Below are 21,807 nucleotides of genomic sequence, written 5' to 3'. Positions count from 1 at the left end.
GGCATTGATCACGGAGGGCTTCTACATCAACACCATAGCCTCTCCGATGATGTGTGAGTAGTTTACCTCAGACCTTCGGGTCCATAGTTATTAGCTAGATGGCTTCTTCTCTCTCTCTTTGGATCTCAATACAAAGTTCTCCTCGATTATCTTGGAGATCTATTCGATGTAATCTTCTTTTGTGGTGTGTTTGTCGAGACTGATGAATTGTGGGTTTATGATCAAGTTTATCTATGACCAATATTTGAATCTCCTCTGAATTCTTTTATGTATGATTAGTTATCTTTGTAAGTCTCTTCGAATTATCAGTTTGGTTTGGCCTACTAGATTGATCTTTCTTTTAATGGGAGAAGTGCTTAGCTTTGGGTTCAATCTTGCGGTGTCCTTTCCCAGTGACAACAGGGGCAGCAAGGCACATATTGTATTGTTGCCATCAAGGATAAAAAGATGGGGTTTATACCATATTGCATGAGTTTATCCCTCTACATCATGTCATCTTGCTTAAAGCATTACTCTGTTCTTATGAACTTAATACTCTAGACGCATGCTGGATAGCGGTCGATGTGTGGAGTAATAGTAGTAGATGTAGAATCATTTCGGTCTACTTGCCACGGATGTGATGCCTATATACATGATCATACCTAGATATTCTCATAACTATGCTCAATTCTATCAATTGCTCGACAGTAATTCGTTTACCCACCGTAATACTTATGCTCTTGAGAGAAGCCACTAGTAAACCTATGGCCCCCGGGTCTATTTTCCATCATATTAATCTTCTAGCACTTAGCTATTTTTATTGCCGTTTATTTTACTTTGCATCTTTATTTCTCTCTATCATAAAAATACCAAAAATATTATCTTATCATATCTATCAGATCTCACTCTCGTAAGTGACCGTGAAGGGATTGACAACCCCTTTATCACATTGGTTGCGAGGTTCTTATTTGTTTGTGTAGGTGCGTGGGACTCGAGCGTGGTCTCCTACTGGATTGATACCTTGGTTCTCAAAAACTGAGGGAAATACTTACGCTACTTTACTGCATCACCCTTTCCTCTTCAAGGGAAAACCAACGCAGTGCTCAAGAGGTAGCAATCCACTGAAAGAACCAAGTCTCCCTCTTGAAATGCTCGACCCCTCACGTTTCTGGCGTGGAATCGACGCAGGTCTTGCTGATAAATGGTCGACCAGATCAGGACCATCTCTCTCTCCTCTTCTAGGAGATCAACTGCATCTTGCCGAGCCTGTTCTGCTTCATCTTCTGAGAAAAGCTTGACTCGGGGTGCATTGTCAAGCAAGTTACTCGGAAGTACACCCTCAACTCCATAGACCAAGAAGAACGGAAAGAGCCCGTGCGTTGCAACGGGAGAAAAAAATAACAGACACTCTTAACCCAATAACCATAATATGTTCATGCCCTTTATTTTAGCGAGGCATCATTTTTGTGTTGCCGCTTATCCTCCTTCTCACCTTCAGTGGCCTCAGTGTTCACACAAACCAAAATGTGTTTGAATGTTGTTTTTGCCCTGCCAGTTTGTTCAGAGGTGCTCATGTGTGGTTATCGATATTTTCTTTCGTCTCTTTATGATTTTAGTGGTTGTTTATTTGTAATCCAGATCGCCGCGGTATGAAAGAAAAATGGACGTGCCCTATAGGTTACAAGTTTGCTTTTAAAATATTTAATAGGTAAAAATAACATCATATTTAAATTCTACATATTTTTCTATTCAAATTTTATATATAACATGTTAAAATCAGAGTTGCGGTTTAATAGATATGGATAATTAAGAAAAATATTTGTTTGACTTAAATATCTTCCAAAATAAAATTTTAAAAATATTTAACAAACAAAATAACGTCATATTCAGATTCTACACATTTTTCTAATCTATTTTCATATATAACATGTTAAAATCGGAGTTACGGTTTAAAAGATATGGATAATTTAGAAAAAAAACATGTGTTTGACTTATATATAATCGGCGGGTGAATTATCTAATACGTCAGGGGTGGTTTCGTAAAAATGTAAAATAACGGTTCGGTTTGACTTAAGTGTGTACTACGGGTTAATTCGTAGAAAACGCAGGGGGTTTTCTGCAAAAGTGCGTGACGGACCGCCGAAACCCAATTTGCTTTATTATTAGGTAGAGATAGAAGTCAGCAAAACAAGCTCTGAGTTCATAAGATTTCTGTAATCAAGAGACAGTCAATCGACAGATGGAAAGATTAGTTACTTTAGTACAATGGTCTGATAAATTCAAGCTATTTTCAGACCGAAGTCGACTGCCCGCAGTCGACCACGGTCTCGGGGACTACACCCAGTGGGTGCACTTAGCGTGCCCTCACCGGTCCAGTTTCCACTCGAGATGGTCTGTCCAGGCCGAGTGTAAAAAAAGGAGAGAGAGAGGCAAGTTGTTCTCAGACCGTAGTCGACTGCCCGCAGTTGACCGCGGGCTCGGGGACTACACCCACTGGGTGCACTTAGCGTGCCCCCATTGGTTCGGATTCCACTCGACATAGTCCGTCTAGGCCGAGTGGAAAATTTAGCTTCTCAGACCACAGTCGACTACCCGCAGTCAAATATGGTCTCGGGGACTACACCCAGTGGGTGCACTCAGCGTGCCCCCACTAGTTCAAACATCCAATCAACACAACCCAGTCGACTCAAGACACAAGTTTGCTCAGTGGCAAATCAAAACACCCAGTGGGTGTATGGATGCGAAACGCAGACAGAAGAAATGATTCTTCAAAGAAAGTTTCCAGGTAGCATATCCTAACAGAACAAGCTAAAAGAGTCAGTCAACAATCTGCTAACCTGGACATTGCTTTGGAGAGCGGAGCTGGCGTCGTAAGCAGCTTGGCTGGCTTCCCGGACCATCTTCATCTTCTCCATCATAATGCTCGCCTGGTGTATAACCTCTTTGGCAGCATCCACCTGGTCCTCTGGGATGTGATGTGTAGCAAAAAGTGAAGGTGGATAGGCTGGAGTCTGCGCGACTGACGCTAAAGGCTGAGCACTCAACAGTGGTATAGTGAAGCTAACAGAAGTCCGATTGGCATCGCCGGCTTCCTGGATTACCGGTTCCGTCACCGGCGCCGACTGAGGCGTCTTGCCAGTGGATGTTTTCCTGCCTCTCCTTCCCAAGGGCCTCAGTGGCTCATCCTCGTCATTGTCTGGGAGATCAATGATGTTGGGAGGAGCTGTAAAAAGATCAGTCGCCAAAAATTCATCCTCGTTGGTTATACCGCAGTTCAATTGACAAAACAAATACAAGATCATGAAGGTTATACCTGGGTTGGAGGTGACCGCATCTTCCGTGTCCTCATCCTCATTTTTGTAAGTAGAAGTCCTAGAGGTAGCGGCACTGCTGGTTTCAAGATTCATCAGGTCAAACCAAGGAAAAAGTAGACAACACAGAACCTCGGGTAAAGATGAAGACAGAGCACTCACGCGGAGGCAACAAGGATGTCGATTTTGATTTTGGGCAGAGCCTTCCGAGTCTTTTGCGTTACGACCTTGGACTGCTTTGGGGCATTTTCAGTCGGCGCCAGAGAAGACGTCCGAGGACGCTTTGACGACTGCCCAGTTTGAACAGTCGCTTTGTTGCGGGCGCTTGCTGGATCGTGAGTGAGCTTGGATCTGCCTTCCCTATGAGGAGGTGAGTCGACCTCTTCTTCATCACTCGGGTCTCGCTCTCATCATCCTCTTCACCATCGGAATGCCACTCGCCGCTCTTGCCTCCGCTCGCCTCCCCTTTCGGGTCCTGCTCCTGCTCTCCATTGGGCATCGAATACATCTCAATAAGAGCCTGGAAGACAACAAGCAAGACAAAAGTCAGTCGGTTGACTACAAGCAGTTACATGATAAATCAAGATAACACTTGGCAATTCAAAGCTGGACCTTGTCTGTTTCGTATGAGTTGTCGAGTGGAGGGACTCTCCTGGCTTCCCTGGGGTTATCTTTGTTGCCAGTGATACCCCTCAACCACTGCTCCACCGTGTCCTTGTCGACTTCTTCTGGATGGACCTGAGTGGAATCTTCAATGCCCGAATACATCCACATCGGATGGTCACGGGCTTGAAGCGGCTGAATGCATCGTCTGAGGAAGACTTCCAACAGATCCATGCCAGTCACGCCATCACGGATGAGCTGGACCACTCGGTCAACCAGCACCTTCACCTCCACTTTCTCCCCCAGGGTCACTTTCAAGGCAGAGGGCTTCTCTACGCAAGCCATAGAAAAGGGGGAAAGTCCAATCGACTGACCTAGAGTCGACTGGTCTTTGCAGTAAAACCAAGTTGACTGCCACCCTCGGACTGACTCGGGAAGGATTATGGCTGGAAAAGAGCACTTGCCCCTCATCTGAATCCCAAGACCCCCACACATCTGGATCACTTTTGTCCTCTCATCACTTGGATTAGCTTTTTTGACCGACTGAGAGCGGCACGTGAAAATGTGCTTGAAGAGGCCCAAGTGTGGTCGGCAACCCAAGAAATTCTCGCACATAGACACGAAAGCGGCAAGATACACGATGGTGTTGGGGAAAAATGATGAAGTTGTGCTCCAAAGAAGTTCAAGAAAGCTCGAGAAAAAGGATGAGGAGGCAAAGAAAACCTGCGGTCAACGTGAGTGGCGAGGAGGACGCACTCACCCTCCTGCGGTCAGGGTTCAGTCTCGTCCTCTGGGAGCCGCGCGGATCCGTGGGGGATCAATCCCTCCTAGGCCAGATCGTCGATGTCGTCCTGGCGAATCGTCGACTGGATCCAATCGCCTTGGATCCAGCCACGCGGCAGACCGGACCTCGACAAAGATCCGCCTCGGCTGGACTTCTTCCCCTTCGCCTTCGCCGTCGCCTTCCCAATTGCTTAGTTAGTATGCTTGAAGTATTATTACTTTTATGTCAATATTAAACTTTTATCTTGAATCTTTCGGATCTGAATATTCATACCATGATTAAGAGGGTTACATTGAAAATTATGCTAAGTAGCATTCCACATCAAAAATTCTGTTTTTATCATTTACCTACTCGAGGACGAGCAGGAATTAAGCTTGGGGATGCTTGATACGTCTCCAACATATCTATAATTTTTTATTGTTCCATGCTATATTATATTCTGTTTTCTATGTTTAGTGGGCTTTATTATACACTTTTATATTATTTGTGGGACTAACCTATTAACTGGAGGCCCAGCCCAAATTGCTGTTTTTTTTGCCTATTTCAGTGTTTCACAGAAAAAGAATATCAAACGGAGTCCAAACGGAATGAAACCTTCGGGAACGTGATTTTCGGAACAAACGTGATCTAGAGGACTTGGAGTGGATGTCAAGCAACAGACGAGGAAGCCACGAGGTAGGGGGGCGCGCCTACCCCCCCAGGCACGCCCTCCACCCTCGTGGGCCCCTCGTGGCTCCACCGACCTGCTTCTTCCTCCTATATATACCTACGTATGCCCAAACCATCAGAGGCATCCACAAAAACCTAATTCCACCGCCGCAACCTTCTGTACCCATGAGATCCCATCTCGGGGCCTTTTCCGGCGCTCCACCGGAGGGGGCATTGATCACGGAGGGCTTCTACATCAACACCATAGCCTCTCCGATGATGTGTGAGTAGTTTACCTCAGACCTTCGGGTCCATAGTTATTAGCTAGATGGCTTCTTCTCTCTCTCTTTGGATCTCAATACAAAGTTCTCCTCGATTATCTTGGAGATCTATTCGATGTAATCTTCTTTTGTGGTGTGTTTGTCGAGACTGATGAATTGTGGGTTTATGATCAAGTTTATCTATGACCAATATTTGAATCTCCTCTGAATTCTTTTATGTATGATTAGTTATCTTTGTAAGTCTCTTCGAATTATCAGTTTGGTTTGGCCTACTAGATTGATCTTTCTTTTAATGGGAGAAGTGCTTAGCTTTGGGTTCAATCTTGCGGTGTCCTTTCCCAGTGACAACAGGGGCAGCAAGGCACATATTGTATTGTTGCCATCAAGGATAAAAAGATGGGGTTTATACCATATTGCATGAGTTTATCCCTCTACATCATGTCATCTTGCTTAAAGCATTACTCTGTTCTTATGAACTTAATACTCTAGACGCATGCTGGATAGCGGTCGATGTGTGGAGTAATAGTAGTAGATGTAGAATCGTTTCGGTCTACTTGCCACGGACGTGATGCCTATATACATGATCATACCTAGATATTCTCATAACTATGCTCAATTCTATCAATTGCTCGACAGTAATTCGTTTACCCACCGTAATACTTATGCTCTTGAGAGAAGCCACTAGTAAACCTATGGCCCCCGGGTCTATTTTCCATCATATTAATCTTCTAGCACTTAGCTATTTTTATTGCCGTTTATTTTACTTTGCATCTTTATTTCTCTCTATCATAAAAATACCAAAAATATTATCTTATCATATCTATCAGATCTCACTCTCGTAAGTGACCGTGAAGGGATTGACAACCCCTTTATCACATTGGTTGCGAGGTTCTTATTTGTTTGTGTAGGTGCGTGGGACTCGAGCGTGGTCTCCTACTGGATTGATACCTTGGTTCTCAAAAACTGAGGGAAATACTTACGCTACTTTACTGCATCACCCTTTCCTCTTCAAGGGAAAACCAACGCAGTGCTCAAGAGGTAGCAATCCACTGAAAGAACCAAGTCTCCCTCTTGAAATGCTCGACCCCTCATGTTTCTGGCGTGGAATCGACGCAGGTCTTGCTGATAAATGGTCGACCAGATCAGGACCATCTCTCTCTCCTCTTCTAGGAGATCAACTGCATCTTGCCGAGCCTGTTCTGCTTCATCTTCTGAGAAAAGCTTGACTCGGGGTGCATTGTCAAGAAAGTTACTCGGAAGTACACCCTCAACTCCATAGACCAAGAAGAACGGAGTTCGGCTAGTCGACCGATTAGGAGTTGTCATCAATCCCCCAAGCACTGATGGAAGTTCATCGACCCAGGCGGCTGCTGCATGCTTGAGATATCGCATTGATACGTCTCCGTCGTATCTATAATTTTTGATTGTTCCATGCCAATATTATTCAACTTTTATATACTTTTGGCAACTTTTTATACTATTTTTTGGGACTAACATATTGATCCAGTGCCCAGTGCCAGTTCCTATTCGTTGCATGTTTTTTGTTTCACAGAAACCCAATATCAAACGGAGTCCAAACGGGATAAAAACGGACGGATATTTTTTTTGGAATATTTATGATTTTTGGGAAGTAAAATCAACACGAAACGGTGTCCGGGGTGGCCACGAGACAGGGGGGCGCGCCCTCCCCCCTGGGCGCGCCCTGGGCTCTCGTGCGCCACCCGTAAGGCGGTTGACGCTCTTCTTTTGGCGGAAGAAAGCTAATTTTATGAGACAGATCTTGTCATGCCCTGATTTTCTTGACACAACACTTAAGATGATAAGTCATGATAAAATGTGGTTTGAGAAAAACTTTTGCATTATTTGACTTTTTATTTTGAGTTGGTTTTCTCTCTGTGTTTTTCAAGTGCTCTTTAAAGTCAACACAACTCCACCTTCTATACTTCATCTCCTTGCCCCAAACTTTTGCCCAATGATCATGCCATATGTATAGAGAAACATAGTATTTTCTTACAAAAATAATTTGGCCAAATAGTATTTTCAAAAATTAGTTTTTCAAAAACCCCTGAGTTGAGGTTTGCACTGCAAGTACTTAATTAAGGGCAGTAAAAATCTTTCCAAAAATATATTTGACTCCTATTAGATATAGGATACCCAGAAACCACAAAAATATAATTTTAAAGGTTATTTTCCTATTTTATTTAAAAGCTTTTTCTTAAGGCCAGAAATGGTCTTTAATAGGGAAAAAATATTTTATTGTTTTAAAAATATTTGAAAAAAATCAGGGAAACTCAGTGGACATATATTGTCCATATATAAGAGTTTAAACACATGGTCATGTTCAAAATATTGGTCAAATCCCTCAAAAACCCTTTCTGGATATTTCAGGCTTTTGAAATATTTACAAAGGAAATATTCTCCAAAAACTCCAAGAAAATTCTATCATGTCACATATGACATGTTTGATGATCTTGACAAGTATCATGTCATGGAGAATAGTATAACCCCATGAAATCCCCTCAAAACCATTTCTGTCCATTTTGAAGTTTGAGCAACTTTATATTGCCAAACATGTCCAAATGTTCTCAAACCTTGTGAACATGCTCAAATGGTCTAATTATTTATCTAGACCAAATGGCACAAGTTGGAGAAAATGTTATATTGATCAAAGTGCCCCAAAACCCTTCATGTGCAGAACCAAATTTGAACAACTCTACATTGGAAACTTTCTCCTTTTGATCTCAACTTTTGTGGACATGTTCATAACCTCAAATGATGACACTACACCAAGTGGTGCATCAAGAAGAACAGATTTGCATGACTAAATCGTGGAAAGTTCATTTCTGCTAATTTCTAGGGTTTGCAAAAGTTGCATTGGCAACTTTGCCCAAATGGACTCAACCTTGGTGGAACCTATTATTATCTCATGCCATTTGACCCTGTCAATCCTCATGACAAGAGGAGTTCATCTTCTTGCCCAAACCAGCAACAAACACCTTCTGCCATTTTACTAAAACCCCTGTTTTGACCACTTCCACTCTTCTCCATGGCCTCAACCTTTTTACCACAGCCCCACCTAGACCTCTTCTACCTCCAGTAACTCCTCCTTGGTCTCAACTCAATGATTGAAGTGTGAAACATCCTCATTTACCCCTCTGGACAGCCCCTTTCCCTCTCTCTCTCAACCCCACTCCTCTCCTACTGGCTCACCAGGGCATCCAATGCCCCTCCCCTCTTATTTACTCTCTCCAAGAGCTCCCAGACATTAGTGGCTGCGCTCACAAGGCATATAAAATGCCGTGGCATACCATTTGCATGCTCTGGAGCGTGCTACAGTGCGCTCTAGCACTGTAGCCGCTCCCTGCCAACCACCTCCGGCCACCTCGGCTCTCCCCTCACGCCCGCCGATGCTCCTCGACATCCTCAGCACGCCACGCCTCTGTCCCCCTCCTCCTTCTCCCTCCTTCTGCCCTTGCTCGCACGCGCACTGGCCGCCTGAGAGCTCCAATGAGCAGCCTCACACGCGCGGTGCCTCTGGCCCCTCCTGCTCCCTCTCTCTTTCTTCCCTCGCTCTGGACCGAACCCACGAGCACCCCAGACATGCCCACGCGCGCCCCCGTGACCCACAGCAACGGCAATGACCTCGCCGGCGCACGGGTCTACGGTGAGCCGTGGCTCGCCTACTTAAAGGCCTCCCCGAACCTCTCCCTCACCACCACTCGTCCTATCCCACTCCAATTAGGCCCCCTCGCACCCCAGTTCATCTCCAGAAGCGCCCAAGCTCGAGATCGAGCTCGAGCTCCGCCACCTCGGGTCGCCGTCGATCTCACGGTACGGGCCACCCCCGGCCCTCTTTATTGCTTCTCTGGAACGCCCATAGCTCACCGATCGATCCCCCCTCTTTCCCTCTCGTTTTGCAGTCAGAAACAGCCGGAGCCATCAACGCCCGACGCTCCTCCGCAACAAACCTCGTGGCCGGCGAACCACTGCTTCCCTCCGGCCAACTCCGGCACCACCCGAACGGCGACACGACGAGGAGTCCAACGGTGCCATCAGCTCACCCTGCCGTGCCCGGAGACGTCGCCGGTGAGCTCGCCGGCCCTCTGTCACAGGGTTAGGGATGACAGGCGGGCCCCGCCTGTCAGCCTCTCCCCTCCATCGCGCCCTCTCTCTCGCTGACGCCTGGGCCCCGCCCGTCAGGTTTAAACCTGGCGCGCGCGCGTGCACTGGGCCGCCTCTCTGGCTGGGCCTGCTGCGCTGCGGCTGTTCTGGCCCAGCAGGCACAGTGCTCCTTTTCCTTTTTCTTTTCTGTCAAACTTGCAAATATTCCAGAGGATTAAATATTCATCCAAATGCCATAATTCCAACTCCCATATTTTTCTAAAAATCCCACCTATTTAATGGTATAACTTTCATTCATGACCAACCAACTTTTATGTACTGTTCATATTCAAATTCAAATTTGAATATATTTAAACCCCTTTGAAAATCCATTTCTTCTATTATGATACTCCAAATCCAAAACTAGGAATTTCCCCTTCTTAGTTTTCACCCTAGTATTTAACAAAAATAAGTTGACATTGTTCTGAGCACTTTGGTTTTTCTGTTTTACTATTGCCTTATTTTCTCGTTATTTTCTTACGACGATTAGATCCCGTATTAGACGAAGTTGCTGAAGAAGAAGAAGGAGAAGGATTTGAAGAACTTGAAGATCAAGGCAAGTAACCCTTTGACCATGTCTATGAAACCCTTTTTATGCATTGTCATATAGCACTTTTATTGCTTGCATCGGAGACATGATACTGTGATAACCACATGGGGTGGTTTGCCACCGTTACTTCCTCGTTGATACTTGCATTATGCATGACCCTACCTTCTTATGAGGGTTATGCCGGTGGGAGTAGATAGGATGCTAAAGTAGATGCTACGCAAAAAGGGACGGGTATATGCATGGTGAAGGAGACAAAGTATTTTCAAAAGACTTTTTGAAAACCCCATCGGGTGCCACTTATGCCCGAGGGAGATGATGAGATGGGTAACCACTTGATGACGAAGTGGTGTACCGAGGCAACTGTGTGTTGTTTTCGAAAACGGATTAGATTTAAGATTTGTCAACTGTCCCAACCTTACATGCGCAACCACTCTACCTTGTATGGGAAAGGGCATTGTTGATTATCTAGGCCGATACTAGCTTGGGGCCCGCATTACTAGTGACGGGGGAGAGTTGGTGCTCTCTCTCGGGACGGGGTCGTGCCAGGTGGGGCGGCCATGTCTGTTTTCACAGGGCACCGGATACACCATTGTGTCCCCTCTCAGATGTTACAATCTCAAGTGAGTCTCCTATGATGTACATCGTGAGGATACGGAACAACGAGTGGACTCCTTGTTAGTGTCGTCTAGGGAAAGATAGTGATCGGGTGCTTACCCCGGGTACTTGATGTATCGCGGGTCGTGGATGACACAGATGTTCCCCGGATCTTGTGGGTAAAGTGTGCAACCTCTGCAGAGTGTAAAACTATTCGAATAGCCGTGTCCACGGTCAAGGATAGTTGGGCGGTGCTGCTTAAACTATGTCCAGAGTTTACAAACCAGTGTGTGTGTTTGGATAACTATGTGGGTCAAGTCAAAGGACTTGACGTGATTGAGATGGGTTGGTGCCCACTCTATTTATGTTGACATCTGTAACCTGTCCTCATGGTTACTTGAATTCTCTTGATGCATGTCTTACAAGTTGTTGAACATGTCATTGCACTCAAAACTAGCTTTCTGCAAAAATTTACCTATATCATGCATTGTTGTATCTTGAACCAAAAACATGGGTTGTTTGCGAGTACATTCAAAGTACTCATTGGCTTGCCACTGGTTATTTAATTGACCAGGCATTGAAGAACCGGAGTTCGAAGAAGAGTTCTTTGGAGACAAACTTGCGAACTAGGACGTTTCCCAGTCAGAATGCCTGTAGGGTTAAGGCAGATGGCATGGGTTCTACTTATCGACGAAGATTTCCACTGCTTGTGTTTCATTTGATGTTCAGCCCTTAAGGCTTTATCAATGTAAGACTTGACCATAATGGTCATAATTTGTGTAAGACAGTATGTATGGATGTCAGACTCTTGTTATTCAGCTTCTGTGTGTTCAGTGAGCATTGATCTGTGGGATCACTGTACACGTGCATTCGGTGATCTCGACTTATGAGTCAGGGTCCCCACAGAGCTGGTATCAGAGCCATCCTGACTGTAGGAAGCCTTAGTTAGCATGGACGTTAGTTAGCTTGAGACCCTCTAAACTTCTCTTCTTTTCTAAAGCTTACCCGACCCAAAATATATTTCCCTTATTTGACCTCTCCCATTCAACCTTTGTAGATGGCCGTCGCCCCCTTGAGACTCCTTACGACAGGATTTCCATCCCTCCTAAGAGATTGCCTCCAACAATGCCACTATCCCTTGCTGCCCATATACACCCTGCACGAACTGGAAAATGATGTGTTCGAGAAGGAGTTCTATGCCAAGGTTTCTGTGCCTGCCAAGACCTCACCTCAGGGGTGGTTCTTCGTTGGACCACCTATGCCAACAAGAGACCTAGCTATTCAGCAAGTGGCATATGAAGCACTCCTCCGTCTTCGAGACCTCCTTCCAGAAATGAAAGAAGAACATGCCACCTGCTATCTACCTGGCAAGAGCGGATTTGGAGCTCCGACTCAAGTGATGATTTCCCCAGAAGACGAGGATCCAACCCTCAATTACCAGATCCGTTTTGTCAACGCAGGAGACTACCTTCTACGCCACCTTACCGAAGCATTTCTCAAGGCTCGCCAAGATCTCCCTTCACTTCTGCACCTCCACTGCCTCGAGAAGAAGAAGGTGGTCGAGCAAGAACAGCAAATCACTGCCCTAGAAGCCCACATTTTTAATCAGGAGCAGCAAATCAAGGAACTTCAGAAAGCTCGCAACCAAACCCCACGCAAAAGGCATAGGAATGGATTTCCATACCCACCTCATAGAGGATCACCGTCAGGCCCCCGACGACAATACCCAAGACTGAATAGCAACCCTTTTGCTTCCGTCACATGTCACGGGTGTGGTGAACTCGGGCATATAAATAGGATGTGTCCCAACAAGCAGCCGACTGTCGCATGCCCATTGGCACCCAGGAGAACCTAGAAGCTGAAGACCGAACGCCTTTCTCCCAAAGTGATGAAGCAAGCATGACTACTGAATCCAAGGACCCCTAGGGTAGGATGAGTCGTGTACCCCCTATGTGCAGTCGAGTCCATATGATGGTTCAAATGAAACCATGTTGAGTGTTGCTTGTTCTTATCCGTTTGTGTTTTGATATAAGTTGCACTCTTGCCTTAGGCAGCATGTATGCAACTATATCACCTATCTTATCTTAATGAAATTGTGTGTGGTCTTTTGGCACTTGTTTGTTTGCACTTGCACTATAGAACCCCCTTTAGGCATCCCCATCTATACTACTTTTCCCTCTCATCCCTCTCTCCTCAACTGAAGACCGGCAAGACAAGGTGCACCAAGGATTCTACTTCGGCGACCAACTAGCACTGAAGACTTTTGCTGCCGCCTCTTCGACCAAGTACATCCCCGTAGAGTTATGTTTATCCCTCATGACTGGAACCCCATCCCTAGACCCTTCGAGACTTCATAAGATACCCCAGCTCGAATCCTTAACCATGTGCTTAACCCACAAAATTGCAAGAGAACCTGTTAAGCCTTCGTAACCTTACTTATCACTGGGTTCATTATGGAACTAGTGGGCATAGTGAACGAGCACATTATCATCCTAAGATAGCACCAAAACTGACGATGCCATAGGGAAGACCAATTCGAGGATATAAGAACAGAGGACAAATGACTTGATGAGTTTATATCAATGACTTGAGGAATTATATGAGACTATTTGCTGGATTATGAGGCTTTGATGTTGGTAGATGAACTTGGTGGGATCATGAGTATAGATTAGCATAGCTTCATTACCCCTGAGTAAATTGGATTTAGCAGGATAATTGTGTTCGCAAGTTGGAATTCTTGGAAGTATTTGGATTTAACTTAGCCATGGGATATTGATAGGAGACAGTTGATATTACATAAATGACTTGGGGGAAACATGTAGGGATTCTCGTTGGACAAGAGATTTGGATTTAAGTAGGTGATTCTAGTTGAAAATAGATGCTGAGTATGTTTACATGGTTCGGAGTAAATTGGATTTAGACTGATGATCTCGATCATGATACCATGTTTCTCGGTGGACGATAAACTAGGAGATTGGACTAATTGTCGGAGTTTATTTAGGCATCTTTGTGAGCTTGACCTTGGAGTATTACTAGATCACAATAACGGGAATTGGTGGACTGACTATAGTAAGGCACCCGTTTCAAGTATTGGGATTATAAGAACTTTAGGAGATCATGTGGAACACCAGCATAGGCGTTGGATTTGTAGAATTAATGGATTATGTAGTGATTAATGGAAGTTAATGGGTTGTTGGAGTTGATTCATAGGAAGGAAACAAGATTTTGGAGTGGCATACGACGTGTTTCCTTAGGATAGAGGTGATTTATCCTAGACCTTGGAAGTATAGGCTGAGCACTTGGATTGTCACGATCAAGCTCAGCAACTTATATGTTCTACCCATGGATTTTTAGGGGTAGACATACATATGAGTTTGGGGATTGTAGACATATATGATTTTGTTAGACCTCCTCTCGGGAGCCATGAGGATATGAATCACATCAGTGATGATTGGAGTTGACCTATGCAAAATGATGCTATCAGTGATATGATGTGATTTGATTAAAGGACTAGATGGACTATTGGCATCTCAGAAACCGTGCTTAAAGATAAGATGATAAACATTCACTCGCACACTAGAATCCTTGAAACCCTTAAGCCCTACCAAGCTACAACATGGTCGGATCAGGACCTTAGGGCCTTGACACTAGATCTAGAACCACCTTGGCCCACACTCAACAAAGACCACCACTAATTCCCCAGCCTACTTTATGTACCCCGTGAACAAGTCTTCATGGAGTGCTTAGACAAGATAGTTGTCATCATCATTTGGTGACCTACTTGTCCACCCAAAGACGGAAGAAGAGCCGTTCAGCTAGTCCAGGAACATTTGAAGACCGCCATGCCAAGGAGGAAGAACAACCACCATCTTCAAGAAGTATACTTCCGCGTCACAGACCATGTGTATCTGCAAGCCACTCCTCTCTAAGGAACCAAGCATTTCCATGACAAGGAGACCCACACCAAGATTCGTCGGCCCTCTTCAAGATCATTACGAGACGAAGAGAAGACAGTTGCCAACTGGAGTTGCCACCTGAGTTACCTGATGTGCACAATGCTTTCCATGCATCACAACCCCGGAAGTGTTTCCAACTTCCTAACTTGCCCGATCTCTACGAGGGCATTGACCACCGAGCCATCGACCCCTAGCCCAATCTAACCTACCGCGAGCTACCCATTAGCAACCTGGATCAAGAAGAGCGTCATACATGAAGCCACATCATCAAGTACTTCAAGCTCAATGGAGCACTACACGGAAGAAGAAGCAACATGAGGACTTGAAGACTACCCCAGATCCAAGTTTCTGTATCCCTTTCCGCGCCTAGTTTGGGAATCTCGGGGACGAGATTCTTGTAAGGGGGGTAGGTCTGTCACACCCTGATTTTCTTGGCACAACACTTAAGATGATAAATCATGATAAAATGTGGTTTGACAAAAACTTTTGCATTATTTGACTTTTTATTTTGAGTTGGTTTTCTCTCTGTGTTTTTCAAGTGCTCTTTAAAGTCAACACAACTCCACCTTCTATACTTCATCTCCTTGCCCCAAACTTTTGCCCAATGATCATGCCATATGTATAGAGAAACATAGTATTTTCTTACAAAAATAATTTGGCCAAATAGTATTTTCAAAAATTAGTTTTTCAAAAACCCCTGAGTTGAGGTTTGCACTGCAAGTACTTAATTAAGGGCAGTAAAAATCTTTCCAAAAATATATTTGACTCCTATTAGATATAGGATACCCAGAAACCACAAAAATATAATTTTAAAGGTTATTTTCCTATTTTATTTAAAAGCTTTTTCTTAAGGCTGGAAATGGTCTTTAATAGGGAAAAATTATTTTATTGTTTTAAAAATATTTGACAAAAATCAGGGAAACTCAGTGGACATATATTGTCCATATATAAGAGTTTAAACACATGGTCATGTTCAAAATATTGGTCAAATCCCTCAAAAACACTTTCTGGATATTTCAAGCTTTTGAAATATTTACAAAGGAAATATTCTCCAAAAATTCCAAGAAAATTCTATCATGTCACATATGACATGTTTGATGATCTTGACAAGTATCATGTCATGGAGAATAGTATAACCCCATTAAATCCCCTCAAAACCATTTCTGTCCATTTTGAAGTTTGAGCAACTTTACATTGCCAAACATGTCCAAATGTTCTCAAACCTTGTGAACATGCTCAAATGGTCTAATCATTCATCTATATCAAATGGCACAAGTTGGAGAAAATGTTATATTGATCAAAGTGCCCCAAAACCCTTCATGTCCAGAACCAAATTTGAACAACTCTACATTGGAAACTTTCTCCTTTTGATCTCAACTTTTGTGGACATGTTCATAACCTCAAATGATGACACTACACCAAGTGGTGCATCAAGGAGAACAGATTTGCATGACCAAATCTTGGAAAGTTCATTTCTGCTAATTTCTAGGGTTTGCAAAAGTTGCATTGGCAACTTTGCCCAAATGGACTCAACCTTGGTGGAACCTATTCTCATGCCATCTGACCCTGTCAAGCCTCATGTCAAGAGGAGTTCATCTTCTTGCCCAAACTAGCAACAAACACATTCTGCCATTTTACTAAAACCCCTGTATTGACCACTTCCACTCTTCTCCATGGCCTCAACTTTTTACCACAGCCCCACCTAGACCTCTTCTACCTCCAGTAACTCTTCTCTGGTCTCAACTCAATGATTGAAGTGTGAAACATCCTCATTTACCCCTCTGGACAGCCCCTTTCCCTCTCTCTCAACCCCACTCCTCTCCTACTGGCTCACCAGGGCATCCAATGCCCCTCCCCTCTTCTTTACTCTCTCCAAGAGCTACCAAACATTAGTGGCCGCGCCCACAAGGCATATAAAATGCCATGGCATGCCATTTGCACACTCTGGAGCGCGCTACAGTGCGCTCTAGCACTGTAGCCGCCCCCTGCCAACTACCTCCGGCCACCTCGGCTCTCCCCCTCACGCCCGCCGATGCTCCTCGACGTCCTCAGCACGCCACGCCTCTGTCCCCCTCCTCCTTCTCCCTCCTTCTGCCCTTGCTCGCACGCGCACCGGCCGCCCGAGAGCTCCAATGAGCAGCCTCACACGTGCGGTGCCTCTGGCCCCTCCTGTTTCCTCTCTCTTCCTTCCCTCGCTCTGGACCGAACCCACGAGCACCCCAGACATGCCCACGCGCGCCCCCGTGACCCACAGCAACGGCAATGACCTCGCCGGCACACGGGTCTACGGTGAGTCGTGGCTTGCCTACTTAAAGGCCTCCCCGAACCTCTCCCTCACCACCACTTGTCCTATCCCACTCCAACTAGGCCCCCTCGCACCCCAGTTCATCTCCAGAAGCGCCCGAGCTCAAGCTCGAGCTCGAGCTCCGCCGCTTCGGGTCACCGTCGATCTCACGGTACGGGCCACCCCGGCCCTCTTTATTGCTTCTCTGGAACGCCCATAGCTCACCGATCAATCCCCCCTCTTTCCCTCTCGTTTTGCAGTCGGAAACAGCCGGAGCCATCAATGCCCGATGCTCCTCCGCCGTGAACCTCGTCGCCGGTGAACCACTGCTTCCCTCCAGCCAACTCCGGCACCACCCGAACGGCGACACGATGAGGAGTCCAACGGTGCCATCAGCTCACCCTGCCTTGCCCGAAGACGTCGCCGGTGAGCTCGCCGACCCTCTGTCGCAGGGTTAGGGATGACAGGCGGGCCCCGCCTGTCAGCCTCTCCCCTCCATCGCCCCTCTCTCTCTCGCTGAAGCCTGGGCCCCGCCCGTCAGGTTTAAACCTGGCACGCGCGCGTGCACCAGTGCACTGGGCCGCCTCTCTGGCTGGGCTGCTGCGCTGCGGCTGTTCTGGCCCAGCAGGCACAGTGCTCCTTTTCCTTTTTCTTTTCTGTCAAACTTGCAAATATTCCAGAGGATTAAATATTCATCCAAATGCCATAATTCCAACTCCCATATTTTTCTAAAAATCCCACCTATTTAATGGTATAACTTTCATTCATGACCAACCAACTTTTATGTACTGTTCATATTCAAATTCAAATTTGAATATATTTAAACCCCTTTGAAAATCCATTTCTTCTATTATGATACTCCAAATCCAAAACTAGGAATTTTCCCCTTCTTAGTTTTCACCCTAGTATTTAACAAAAATAAGTTGACATTGTTCTGAGCACTTTGGTTTTTCTATTTTACTATTGCCTTATTTTCCTGTTATTTTCTTGCGACGATTAGATCCCGTATTAGATGAAGTTGCTGAAAAAGAAGAAGGAGAAGGATTTGAAGAACTTGAAGACCAAGGCAAGCAGCCCTTTGACCATGTCTATGAAACCCTTTTTATGCATTGTCATATAGCACTTTTATTGCTTGCATCGGAGACATGATACTGTGATAACCACATAGGGTGGTTTGCCACCGTTACTTCCTCGTTGATACTTGCATTATGCATGACCCTACCTTCTTATGAGGGTTATGCCGGTGGGAGTAGATAGGATGCTAAAGTAGATGCTACGCAAAAAGGGACGGGTATATGCATGGTGAAGGAGACAAAGTATTTTCAAAAGACTTTTCGAAAACCCCGTCGGGTGCCACTTATGCCCGAGGGAGATGATGAGATGGGTAACAACTTGATGACGAAGTGGTGTACAGATGCAAGTGTGTGTTGTTTTCGAAAACGGATTAGATTTAAGATTTGTCGACTGTCCCAACCTTACATGCGCAACCACTCTACCCTTGTATGGGAAAGGGCATTGTTGATTATCTAGGCCGATACTAGCTTGGGGACTGCATTACTAGTGACGGGGGAGAGTTGGTGCTCTTTCTCGGGACAGGGTCGTGCCAGGTGGGGCGGCCATGACTGTTTTCACAGGGCACCGGATACACCATTGTGTCCCCTCTCGGATGTTACGATCTCGAGTGAGTCTCGTATGATGTACATCGTGAGGATACGGAACAACGAGTGGACTCCTTGTTAGTGTCGTCTAGGGAAAGATAGTGATCGGTTGCATACCCCGGGTACTTGAGGTATCGCGGGTCGTGGATGACACGGAAGTTTCTCGGATCTTGTGGGTAAAGTGTGCAACCTCTACAGAGTGTAAAACTATTCGAATAGCCATATCCACGGTCAAGGACAGTTGGGCGGTGCTGCTTAAACTATGTCCAGAGTTTACAAACCAGTGTGTGTTTGGATAACTACGTGTCAAGTCAAAGGACTTGACGTGATTGAGATGGGTTGGTGCCCACTCTATTTATGTTGATATCTGTAACCTGTCCTCATGGTTACTTGAATTCTCTTGATGCATGTCTTACAAGTTGTTGAACATGTCATTGCACTCAAAACTAGCTTTCTGCAAAAATTTACCTATATCATGCATTGTTGTATCTTGAACCAAAAACATGGGTTGTTTGCGAGTACATTCAAAGTACTCATTGGCTTGCCACTGGTTATTTAATTGACCAGGCATGGAAGAACCGGAGTTCGAAGAAGAGTTCTTTGGAGACAAACATGCGAACTAGGACGTTTCCCAGTCAGAATGCCTGTAGGGTTAAGGCAGATGGCATGGGTTCTACTTATCGACGAATATTTCCGCTGCTTGTGTTTCATTTGATGTTCAGCCCTTAAGGCTTTATCAATGTAAGACTTGACCATAATGTTCATAATTTGTGTAACACGATATGTATGGATGTCAGACTCTTGTTATTCAGCTTCTGTGTGTTCAATGAGCGTTGATCTCTGGGATCACTGTACACGTGCATTCGGTGATCTCGACTTATGTGTCGGGGCCCCACAGATTTGGGCGAAAGATTCACCCCAATTGGAGTTACGGATCTTCGGATATTTAAGAAACGGTGAAGGGGTAGAATCTGGGAACGCAGAAACAGAGAGATAGATCCAATCTCAGAGGGGCTCTCGCCCCTCCCACGCCATGGGAACCAAGGACCAGAGGGGAAACCCTTCTCCCATCTAGGGAGGAGGTCAAGGAAGAAGAAGAAGAAGGGGGGCTCTCTCCCCCTTGCTTCCGGTGGCGCCGGAACACTGCCGGGGCCATCATCATCACCGCGATCTTCACCAACACCTCCATCATCTTCACCAACATTTCCATCACCTTCCCTCATCTATATGCAGCGGTCCATTCTCCCACAACCCGTTGTACCCTCTACTTGAACATGGTGCTTTATGCTTCATATTATTTTCCAATGATGTGTTGCCATCCTATGATGTCTGAGTAGATTTTCGTTGTCCTATCGGTGATTCATGAATTGCTATGATTGGTTTGAGTTGCATGTTTTATTATTGGTGCTGTCCTATTGTGCCCTCCGTGTTACGCAAATGTGAGGGATTCCCTCGGTAGGGTGTTGCAATGCGTTCATGATTCGCTTATAGTGCGGTGCGTGAGTGACTGAAACACAAATCCGAGTAAGGGGATTGTTGCGTATGGTATAAAGGGGACTTGATGCTTTAATGCTATGGTTGGGTTTTACCTTAATGAATATTTAGTAGTTGAGGATGCTTGCTAGAGTTCCAATCATAAGTGCATATGATCCAAGTAGAGAAAGTATGTTAGCTTATGCCTCTCCCTCAAGTAGAATTGCAATAGTGATTACCGGTCTAGTAACGTCGTCAATTGCTTAGGGACAATTTGACAACCCCTACCACCACTTTTCCACACTCGCTATATTTACTTTATTGCTTCTTTATCTAAACAACCCCTAGCTTTTATTTACGTGTTCTTTATTATGTTGCAAACCTATCCTATCACACCTACAAAGCGAACGTCAAGCGTGCGTAGAGTCGTATCAGTGGCCGATAGGACTTGAGAGAGTATTTGTTCTACCTTTAGCTCCTCGTTGGGTTCGACACTCTTACTTATCGAAAGAGGCTACAACTATCCCATATACTTGCGGGTTATCAAGACCTTTTTCTGGCGCCGTTGCTGGGGAGTCATAGCGTGGGGTGAATATTCTCGTGTGTGCTTGTTTGCTTTATCACTAAGTAATTTTTATTTGCTGTTCTAGGTTGTTCTCTATCTTTAGTTATGGATATGGAACGCAAAATACGAAAAATATTAGGTGTACTTGCTACTCATGGAGATGGGGTAACTCCTAAAACCCTCGATTCTCATTATGCGAAAGATATTATGTACTACTTTGATAATCCTGAGAAAACCCCATTCAACTTTATAATGGGAGACACGTTGGATCAACGTGAATACTTTAGGGATTATCGCTCGACACAAAAAGGGACACTATTATAGGATCAATTTATTATGTTGCGTTGGTATGCCTGGAATCTATGCTTGAGATATGTTATTACTTGTCGCTCTTGTTGGGGAACGTAGTAATTTCAAAAAATTTCCTACGCACACGCAAGATCATGGTGATGCATAGCAACGAGAGGGGAGAGTGTTGTCTACGTACCCTCGTAGACCGAAGCGGAAGCGTTGACGCAACGTAGAGGAAGTAGTCGTACGTCCTCCCGGTCCAACCGATCCAAGCACCGTTACTCCGGCACCTCCGAGTTCTTGACACACGTACAACTCGATGACGCACCCCCGATCTCCGATCCAGCAGAGGCGCGGGGGGGAGTTCCGTCAGCACGACGGCGTGGTGACGATCTTGATGTTCTCCTGTCGCAGGGCTTCGCCTAAGCACCGCTACAATATGACCGAGGTGTAATATCGTGGAGGGGGGCACCACACACGGCTAAGGAACGATCTCAATGATCAACTTGTGTGTCTAGGGTGCCCCCCTGCCCCCGTATATAAAGGAGGGAGGGAGGAGGTGGCCGGCCCAAGGGGGAGGCGCGCCATAGGGGGGCAAACCTACTCCAAGTAGGTTTGCCCCCCCCCCCTTTCCTATTCGGAGTAGTAGTAGGAAGGAAGAGGGGGGAG

The sequence above is a fragment of the Triticum aestivum genome, chromosome 2B (assembly GCF_018294505.1).
Source record: "Triticum aestivum cultivar Chinese Spring chromosome 2B, IWGSC CS RefSeq v2.1, whole genome shotgun sequence".
NCBI classification, from domain to species: domain Eukaryota; kingdom Viridiplantae; phylum Streptophyta; class Magnoliopsida; order Poales; family Poaceae; genus Triticum; species Triticum aestivum.
Note: the sequence above shows the minus strand (reverse complement) of the source record.